General features: G+C 43.0%; 1 pseudogene; it reads left to right on the forward strand.

The window, feature by feature from the left end:
- Positions 1 to 9,649, forward strand: part of LOC133053592 (histone-lysine N-methyltransferase PRDM9-like) — a 78,149-nt pseudogene extending 68,500 nt beyond the window's left edge.
- The last annotated feature ends 301 nt before the right edge of the window (positions 9,650 to 9,950 follow it).

The following is a 9,950-nucleotide window of genomic DNA, read 5'->3' on the forward strand; positions in this document are numbered from 1 at the left end:
GAAGCCTGGCTTGGAGAATTTTAAGCATCACTTTACAAGCATGTGAGATGAGTGCAATCATGGGGTAGTTTGAGCACTCTTTGGCATTGCCTTTCTTTGAGATTGGAATGAAAACTGACATTTCCAGTCCTGTGGCCACTGCTGAGTTTTCCAAATTTGCTGGCATACTGAGTGCAGCACTTTCACAGCATCATCATTCAGGATTTGAAATAGCTCAAATGGAATTCCATATCTCCACTAGCTTTGTTCATAGTGATGCTTCCTAAAGCCCACTTGATTTCATATTCCTGGATGTCTGGCTCTAGGTGAGTGATCGCAATATCATGATTATCTGGGTCATGAAGATCTTTTTTGTACAATTCTTCTGTGTACTCTTGCCACCTCTTCTTAATGTCTTCTGCTTCTGTTAGGTCCCTGCCATTTCTGTCCTTTATTGAGCCCATCTTTGCATAAAGTGTTCCCTTGGTATCTCTGATTTTCTTGAAGATATCTCTAGTCTTTCCCATTCTATTGTTTTCCTCCACTTCTTTGCACTGATCACCGAGAAAGGCTTTCTTCTCTCTCCTTGCTCTTCTTTGGAACTCTGCATTCAAATGGGTATATGTTTCCTTTTCTCCTTTGCTTTTCACTTCCCTCTTTTCACAGCTATTTGTAAGGCCTCCTCAGACAGCCATTTTGATTTTTTGTATTTCTTTTATTTTTCTGTATTTTGGGGGATGGTCTTGATTTCTGTCTCCTTTACAATGCCATGAACCTCCATCCATAGTTTATCAGGCACTCTGTCCAACAGATCTAGTCTCTTAAATCTATTTCTCTCTTCCACTGTATAGTCACAAGGGATTTGATTCAGGTCATACCTGAATGATCTAGTGGTGTTCCCTATTTTCTTCCATTTCACTCTGAGTTTGGCAATAAGGAGTTCATGATCTGAGCCATAGTTGGCTCCTGGTCTTGATTTTGCTGACTGTATAGAGCTTCTCCATCTTTGGCTGCAAAGAATATAATCAACCTGATTTTGGTGTCGTCCATCTGTTGATGTCCATGTGTAGAGACTTCTCTTGTGTTGTTGGAAGACAGTGTTTGCTATGACCAGTGCATTTTCTTGGCAGAACTCTATTAGCCTTTGAGGAATAGGCAGTACATCCACAACTGGAACACCACTCAACCATAAAACAGAGTGAAACAGGGATGCTGTCAGCAGCATGGGTGTGCTAAGAAATCATCACACCAGGTGAGGGAACTCAGAGACAGAAAGACAAATCTCATGAGAGATCACTTATGGGCACAATCTATAAATTCATACCAGTGACCTAATGTACAAAACGGACTTCACAGCCTGCAAAAATCAAATTATGAGTATCAAAAGAAAGAAAGAAGGGATAAAGAGTTTAGGATTTATATACACACTAAGATCTAACAAACTGATAAGCAAATAGGACCTAGTGAAAAGAACAGGGAACTCTACTAAAGAGACTGTAATCATCTATATGAGGGGAAAAAATGGAAAAAGAATAGATTCCCTTCTATATAAAATCAAATTAAGTTACTGTACAGCTAAAACTAATAAAACAATGGAACTGAACCTGACTCCAATAGAAAATCAAAATTAAATTACAGAAAATCCATCTAGGGGTCCCCAAACAGTGGCGAGCCTACAGATTAGGTCTGTGATACACTATGATGTTAATATGACACCGCCAAAGGTTTTCACCCAGCAGAACACAGAGCAGCATCCCATTCAAAGTTGCCTGACGTCATGTGAAAGTCACAAGATTAAGAGAAGAAAGACCACAGGTTAATCAGGGCAACAGCCTCAATTCAGAAGTTGGGAATCTCCAAAGGGCAAGACACACAGAGGTGAAGAGCAGACACGGGGTCTCTGGGCATAGGATCCAGACCCGTGTGGACGGGGTGAGACCCACACGGTACCCAAACCCTGCCTCTGGGGCCGCATGACTCTTGGTTAGGACACCAAGTCCCTGATGGCTGGGCCCCAAAGGCAGAAATGAGTGGGTTCCTGGAACGATCTCTCGTCCCAGAGAAGTCCCCCCTCTCCTGCCCTTCGGTTCTGTCTGATACTGTTTTGACAGCTGTCACGATAATGCTGAACACACTGCCTTGGTTCCAGTGGGCTCCATTCTTTGTTTTCCCACTGAGGTATTGAGAAAACACACCAAGCGTGGGTCTAGAAGATGGGGGGCAGGTCTGGTGTCTGCTGAGCAGGGACGGCCAACTGGAAGGCGATCACATAGCAACTTCACCTGCTGCCCAATTTTTTTTTTTTTTGCCTGATCCTTGTACCCTGGAATCAATTAGCCAGGTGAACCTGCCTCCCTACTCAAACTGAATCTGCTGAAAAACTGGAATAATTACCAAGTAGCCCACCTGAGGAGTCTCCATGAGCTTCAGGGCAGGTGAGCCTGGAAGGAGGAAAGACTAAGAGCCCTAAGTCAGCACTGACCCCTGGGAGGGCCATGGAACCCCACTCAGAGGAGGGCACATTACCCAGAGAAGCCCACCTCAGCTCAAGACCCCAGACCTCTGAGCACTGACATTCAGACACAGGCATGGAGTTTTCCAGGACGGAGGCCAGGCCCAGTCCACACCCAGGTCTCCACATCCTCGTGCACACAGAACATGGTCAGGTGTCAATATTCTCATTGCAGAAAGCAAGCAGTCTTGTCTAAACATAATCAGTGCAGACAGGATTGAAAAGTCAAAGTATTCATCATTCAGACATGTCTGACTGTGACCACATGGACTGTAGCCATCTAGCCTCCTCTATCCATGGGATTCTGCAGGCAAGAATACTGGACTAGGTTACCATTCCCTTCTCCAGGGGATCTTCCCGATCCAGAGATGAACCCAGTTCTCCTGCACTGCATGCAGATTCTTTACCATCTAAGCCACCAGGGAAAATCCCAGACAAGACAGAGAGGTCTAAATCTACCATGCAGACAGAAGTTGGTCAGGTTTAAACTAGCTTAAAGTTGCTCTCCCTGGAAGCACAGGTCATACACAAGCAGGGTCTCTCATCCCTGGACAGGGGCCTCACCCTCATGTGGGAACTAGCAAGTAACTTTTTTAAAGAAAAAATCACCACTGGGCCCCACATGTCACCCACATCAGGAAACTGAAAGAATCTTTGACATTAAACACTTTAACAGGCAAAACAAAACTGTTACCAGTATCTTTGGCCATGTGGTGGTCAGGATCCAGGGAAGATCCAGGGATTTCTTAGAGTTGAGTCCATTGTCTTGTAAAGACAGATAGAAAGTTCCCTGATTCCTTCTTCCATGCTTCTAGCAGGAGGCAGCCACACTAGAGGCCTTCTAGAAAAGGATATTCTTGATCAGAATAAGAATTGTTGAAATGGAAAGCATACTAGTTAGTATTTGCCAACCTAAACTATTCTTAAAAGCTTTGCCTCCAGATCTTTGCAGTTCCCACTGGTTCCTTTGTGTTCAGATTGTCAGGGTAGAAACAATCCATTGTTTCAAATTGGTTTCTTTTAATTCTGTTATTTGCTATTACATGAATGAAAGGTCACACTTGGAAAAATACATAAGAAAATTCTTGCAAAAAAAATTGAGTCAAGGAGCCCATAAGCTGTATGAATTCTGCCTTCTAACAATTTAAATTTCAAAGACTGAGGGCAGGAGGAGAAGGGGATGACAGAGGACGAAATGCTTGGATAGCACCACCAACACAATATACATGAGTCTGAACAAACTCTGGCAGATGGTGAAGGACAGGGAAGCCCAGCATGCTGCAGTCTATGGGCTTGCAGAGAGTTGGACACGACTGATCAACTGAACCACATCAAGCTTCAATTTTCTGCCTGGAGAAACCTGATAAAACAGGCACCCTGATTTTGTCACTTCTCTGTTTAAACTCTGCTAAAATGAAATTGATATTCATATAGCATATAAGAGTTTCTGAGTTTTGAGATGTCACACCAAGGTAACAGGTGCTGGTGAGAATAGAACGCTGCTGGTGGGCAAAACGTTCTTCAAATATAGCTCTGTTTCAAACTGGATTGAAACACAGCACTACATGGGTACATGAAGTATGAACCAAGAGCCTAAATATAGCAGGCAATATGTAAAAACAAATTTGGTATCCCATATGTGAGAGTAAAAGCTACTGGTTTTTGCAGTAGTCATGTATGGATGTTAGAGTAGGACCACAAAGAAGTCAGAGCACTGAAGAACTAATGCTTTTGAACTGTGGTGCTAGAGAAGACTCTTGAGAGTCCCTGGGTCTGCGAGGAGATCAAACCAGTCAATCCTAAAGGAAATCAGTCCTGAACATTCATAAGAAAGACTGACGCTGAAATCAAAGCTCCAATCCTTTGGCCCCCTGATGTGAAGAGCTGACCCACTGGAAAACACCCTGATGCTGGGAAAGACTGAAGGCCAATGGAGAAGGGGATGGCAGAGGAAGAGATGGTTGGATGGCATCACTGATTCAACGGACAGCAGTTTGAACAATCTCCAGGAGTTGGTGATGGGCAGGGATTCCTGGTGTGCTGCAGTCCATGGGGTCACAAAGAGTCAGACACAACTTAGCAACTGAACAGCAACTACAACAACATGAGAGTGAATGTTTCTTGTCAGACCTGCAGCTGGTACACACACATTGGTTCAGAACACTCCCCAAAACAGATTGTCTCTAAGCTGATGAAGTGTGTCACAAGTGCATGAACCAAAAGGTAATGGATTCAGTCCAGGATGGAAGAGAATGTAACTTTGAACAGTCTGTGAAACTTACAGAGTCTGTAATCCACTCAAGATTTCAAATAATAAAACATTCACCTGAAATTTAAAGCCTCTTGGAAAGTTGCATCCTATCTATGAAAACATTCTATAGATTTCTTTTCATAATCATTTTTCACAGTGATAACACTTTAACTCTTCAGTTGCTGATATTATTACCAAAATGAACTTGTCCTCATGGGTGTGGGAGATGAAGTGGATCCATTGTGATTGCTCTCTGGTCAAGTGACTCTCGCAATTTCTAATTATGTTCTATATCCACAATGTTTATTTTTACATCCATCGAAGCCTACTTCTCAGATCTTTATGTGCACCAAACAATAGATACCTGGTGAGTTCAGATTATATTAAACACTCTTTCCATAACTTTTCCAATGTCCATTGAATCAGAACAAGGTGAAGCAGGGAGAAGTGTTGAAATTTTAAATGATCTCTAAGGACCCTAAAAAAAACAACAAAAAAACTTTAGACAGAAATCCTAACCATTACTAGTCTATACAAAAGAATCCCAATGTGTCTTTTTCATGAAACTCCAACAATTGACTAACTAGAGTTGCCACAAGTTGGAGTTATGCTTGATTTGAGTTGAAACACTATGGATGTGGGCATAGGAGGATATATAGGTGATACATACTTAAGGAGGTAACAAGTATGAATCCAAAAATGTATAAGGTATACTTTGTAAACAAAGGTAAAACATTTAACTAGTTTTCACTACCTCACCCTTCCAGACTTTGTCATCATCTACTGACCCCCTGTGGACTTGTTGGTTTAGTGCCATCAGATTAAAACTAGTCACATGCATCTTGCTTAGCTCTGTTCTCTTTGTTTGAAATTGTTTATGTTTCTCTCTCCTAGTATGCTCTTATAAATGCCACTATCTGTATCACTTATTTTGTCTATAACGTGGTCTCCTTCATTGTCCACTGTGTAACCATCCTCCGTGTATACAGATATTTGCATGTCTATGTATACAAATACCTATGTCTATATGTACCTATAATAGATATTTATATCTCTATATAAATAGTTATGTCTATATGTACATAGTTATTTATACGCCTATGTATATAGAAATGCGTGTCTCTATGAACATAGGTATTTGTACATCTATGTACCTAGAATGTACATTTCTATGCATATAGACATTTGCATATCTACGAACCTAGGCATTTATATCTGTCTCTGTATATTTACATATCTATGTACCTAGATATTTACATTTATGTACACTTATGTATATACAAATAGATGTCTTACCAGTATAAAAGGGCCTGTAGAAAAGGGAACGCTCCTACAAAACGACCTGACTTGGCAGCTGAACAACAACAAAATAGAAAATACTCTCGGTTCACCGGCCACCAACATCACATGGTATATCAATGTTACTACAATATGAAATAAAGGTTACTTTAAAAAAATAATGCTTCGGGGGACTTCCCTGCAGTCCAGCGATTAAGATTCTGTGCTTCAAATGCAGGGGGCGAGGGTTCGACACTTGGTTGGGGAACTAAAAATCCAACATGCACATGGACCTGCCAGTAAATTTTTAAAATTATTAAAATAAATAAATAAGAATGTTCAGAAAGAACACACAAGCTTTTCGGTGAGTCTTCAGGTACATTCCGTATTAAATTACAGTCTTGAGTTAAAACTTGGAAGTTTTCACTTTCAAGGTAATCACAACTGGGCATGAAAAGTCCTGACACCTTGTGGCCATTGCCTGCAATAGCAACCTTAAAACTTATGCTTATGAGAACATTTCATGCAAAGATGGGCTCAGTAAAGGACATCAATGGTATGGACCTAACAGAAGCAGAAGATATTAAGAAGGGGTGGCAAGAAAACACAGAAGAACTGTGCAAAAAAGATCTTCATGAACCAGATAATCACGATGGTGTGATCACTCATCTAGAGCCAGACATCCTGGAATGTGAAGTCAAGTGGGCCTTAGGAGACATCACTACAAACAAAGCTAGTAGAGGTGATGGAATTCCAGTTGAGCTATTTCAGATCCTAAATGATGATGCTGTGAAAGTGCTGCACTCAATCTGTCAGCAAATTTGGAAAACTCAGCAGTGGCCACAGGACTGGAAAAGGTCAGGTTTCATTCCAATCCCAAAGAAAGGCAAGGCCAAAGAATGCTCAAACTACTGCACAATTGCACTCATCTCATACACTAGCAAAATAATGCTCAAAATTCTCTAAGCCAGGCTTGACCAATACATGAACTGTGAACTTCCTGATCTTCAAGCTGGTTTTAGAAAAGGCAGAGAAACCAGAGATCAAATTGCCAACAACAACTGGATCATCGAAAAAGCAAGAGAGTTCCAGAAAAAAATATCTATTTCTGCTTTATAGACTATGCCAAAGCCTTTGACTGTGTGGGTCACAATAAACTGTGGAAAATTCCCAAAACATGGGAATACCAGACCACCTGACCTGCCTCTTGAGAAATCTGTATGCAGGTCAAGAAGCAATTGTCAGAACCAGACATGGAACAACAGACTGGTTCCAAATCGGGAAAGGAGCATATCAAGGCTATATATTGTCACCCTGCTTATTTAACTTCTATGCAGAGTACATTATGAGAAATACCGCGCTGGATGAAGCACAAGCTAGATTCAAGATTGCCGGGAGAAATATCAGCAATGCAGATGGCACAACCCTTATTGCAGAAAGTGAAGAAGAACTAAAGAGCCTCCTGATGAAAGTGAAAGAGGAGAGTGAAAATGTTGGCTTAAAGCTCAGCATTCAGAAAACTAAGATCATGGCATCTGGTCAGATCACTTCATGGCAAATAAACGGGGAAACAGTGGTTGACTTTATTTTGGGGGCTCCAAAATCACTGAAGATGGTGACTGCAGCCATGAAGTTAAAAGACACTTACTCCTTGGAAGATAAGTTATTACCAACCTACACAGTATATTAAAAAGCAGCGACTTACTTTGCTAACAATGGTCTGTCTAGTCAAGGCTATGGTTTTCCAGTGGTCAGGTATGGATGGGAGAGTTGGACTGTGAAGATAGCTGAGTGCTGAAGAATAGAAGCTTTTCAACTGCGGTGCTGGAGGAGACTCGAGAGTCCCTTGGACTGCAAGAGGATCCAACCAGTCCATTCTAAATGAGATCAGACCTGAGGGTTCATTGGAAAGACTGATGTTGAAGCTGAAACTCCAATGCTTTGGCCACATGATGTGAAGAGCTGACTCATTTGGAAAGTCCCTGATGCTGAGAAAGATTAAGGGCAGGAGGAGAAGGGGATGACAGAGGATGAGAAGGTTGGATGGCATCACCGACTCAGTGGACACGAGTTTGGGTAAATTCCGGGAGTTACTGATAGACAGGGAGGCCTGGCATGCTACAGTCCATGGGGATGCAAAGAGTGAGAGACGACTGAGTACTGAATTGAACTGATAAGGGGAAAGAATATGAAGAAGAATAGATATATATATCTATATCAGGAATAGCTATCTATATGTATACCAGACCAGCTGGAATGTAAGGGATGCTGATGGTGACTGGTTCTGACTCTCAAGTCTTCAACCAACTGAAGCTTGGAGTCTCCCACAGCCCAAGACCCTTAATGAACATGCCTGCAAAGTTAAAGTGTTAGTCACTCACTCATGTCTGACTCTTTGCAACCCCATGGACCACCAGCCTCCTCTGTCCATGGGATTCTCCAGGCAAGAATCCTGGAGTGGACTGCCCCGCCCTCCTCTTGGGATCTTCCTCACTTAGGGGTTGAACCTGGGTCTTCTGCTATGCAGAGACTGTTGACCATCTGAGTCACCACAGAAGCCAGAACATGCCTGTACTCATAGATTAAAGCTTACCCAACTTTGTGGTTTACAGAGACACTGCTCTGGAAAGCGCCATGGTGTTCTCCATAGTTCTGCAAGTAATACACTTTTCCTTCCCATGAGCTTTGGCTGGGTTGCACCTTCTGGCTCTACACCCACCAAGAGGTAAACTCACTTTTCTGGTAACATTTCTCCATCCAGTCTCACAACTACCACTTCATACTAATTTTACAGTCAGTCGCTTTGCTTCCAATACATGGAAATCACATTAATTTTCTGTGAGCAAAGCTACCTAAGGGCCAGAAATAGTGTCCCCATTTTATCTTGTGAAGCCAGTAGGTGTCAAGTAAACTCAGCTCAGTGGATCCACAGTCCTCCAGATTGATGCCTCGGCTTACAGAAAACACTTGCAAGGCTTTGAGGTTCTACTTATACCTCATTTCTGAAGGCTTTTCATACCTACATTAAGTATACAGATGGCTCATCAGTGCCACTTCCACTTTCAGGCTAAAAACCCTCCAAGTTTTTTCTAACATCCTTATTCCATGCGTTGTGTTTAAATCTTTGACCATATGGTGTTTATCTTGTGTCTCAGCCGAATGTAGTTAATTACACCGTTTCCCTTGAATAATGCAGTACTAACCACATAAGAGTTCTTGCCAAAACTGGATTTGATAAGGTAGGGCACAGGTCGGCCTCGGATAAACTCCGGGAGCACGGTTACAGTCTGGTGAAGCCGATATACCAATTGAGGGCACTGGAAAGAACTATTCAGCCTGAGGACAACCCGCCCACTTGAGGATCTAGGCCTAAGAGGCCAGGCCTGAAAACAAAGAAACTAGCCAAGAGGAGCCTGCGCACTGGAGGCTTGACAGACACGCCCACAGAGCAGCCAATCCCCGAGCGGAGGGGTGGGGCCTCCATCGTGCTCCCACCCTCCGGGCGCCTATTGGCCAGACTGCCTCAGTCACAACGCCAATTGGTCGCTTGTGCCTGACAGGGTGCAGGCAGGCTGCTGGCCCTTCACTTCACCTCAGAGCCGAAGGACTGGACGTCGCTGAACCTCTAGCGCTCCTGGGGACAGGGTGGGCAGCGCGGCAGGACAGCAGGGAGGCTGACAGGAAGGCGTCCTGTGCAGTCCTCTTAAACCCTTAGCCTGATGGCTTCAGAGGCCCAAAATCCTGTCAACTTTGAGTAACCTGAGTCCTCATCTGAAGGGGGCTTGTGTCACGTCAGCTTCAGGGATTAAAAATCCCTTCACCCGCAGAAACACCGAATCCCCTAGTGCTTCGACCCTCAAATACCTAGATTAACCCCAGATCCCCTCAGCCTGAGGCACCCTAAAATAGAACCCGCAGAGAGACCAAATT

This window comes from Dama dama, chromosome Y (assembly GCF_033118175.1).
Source record: "Dama dama isolate Ldn47 chromosome Y, ASM3311817v1, whole genome shotgun sequence".
In the NCBI taxonomy this organism is placed as follows: Eukaryota; Metazoa; Chordata; class Mammalia; order Artiodactyla; family Cervidae; genus Dama; species Dama dama.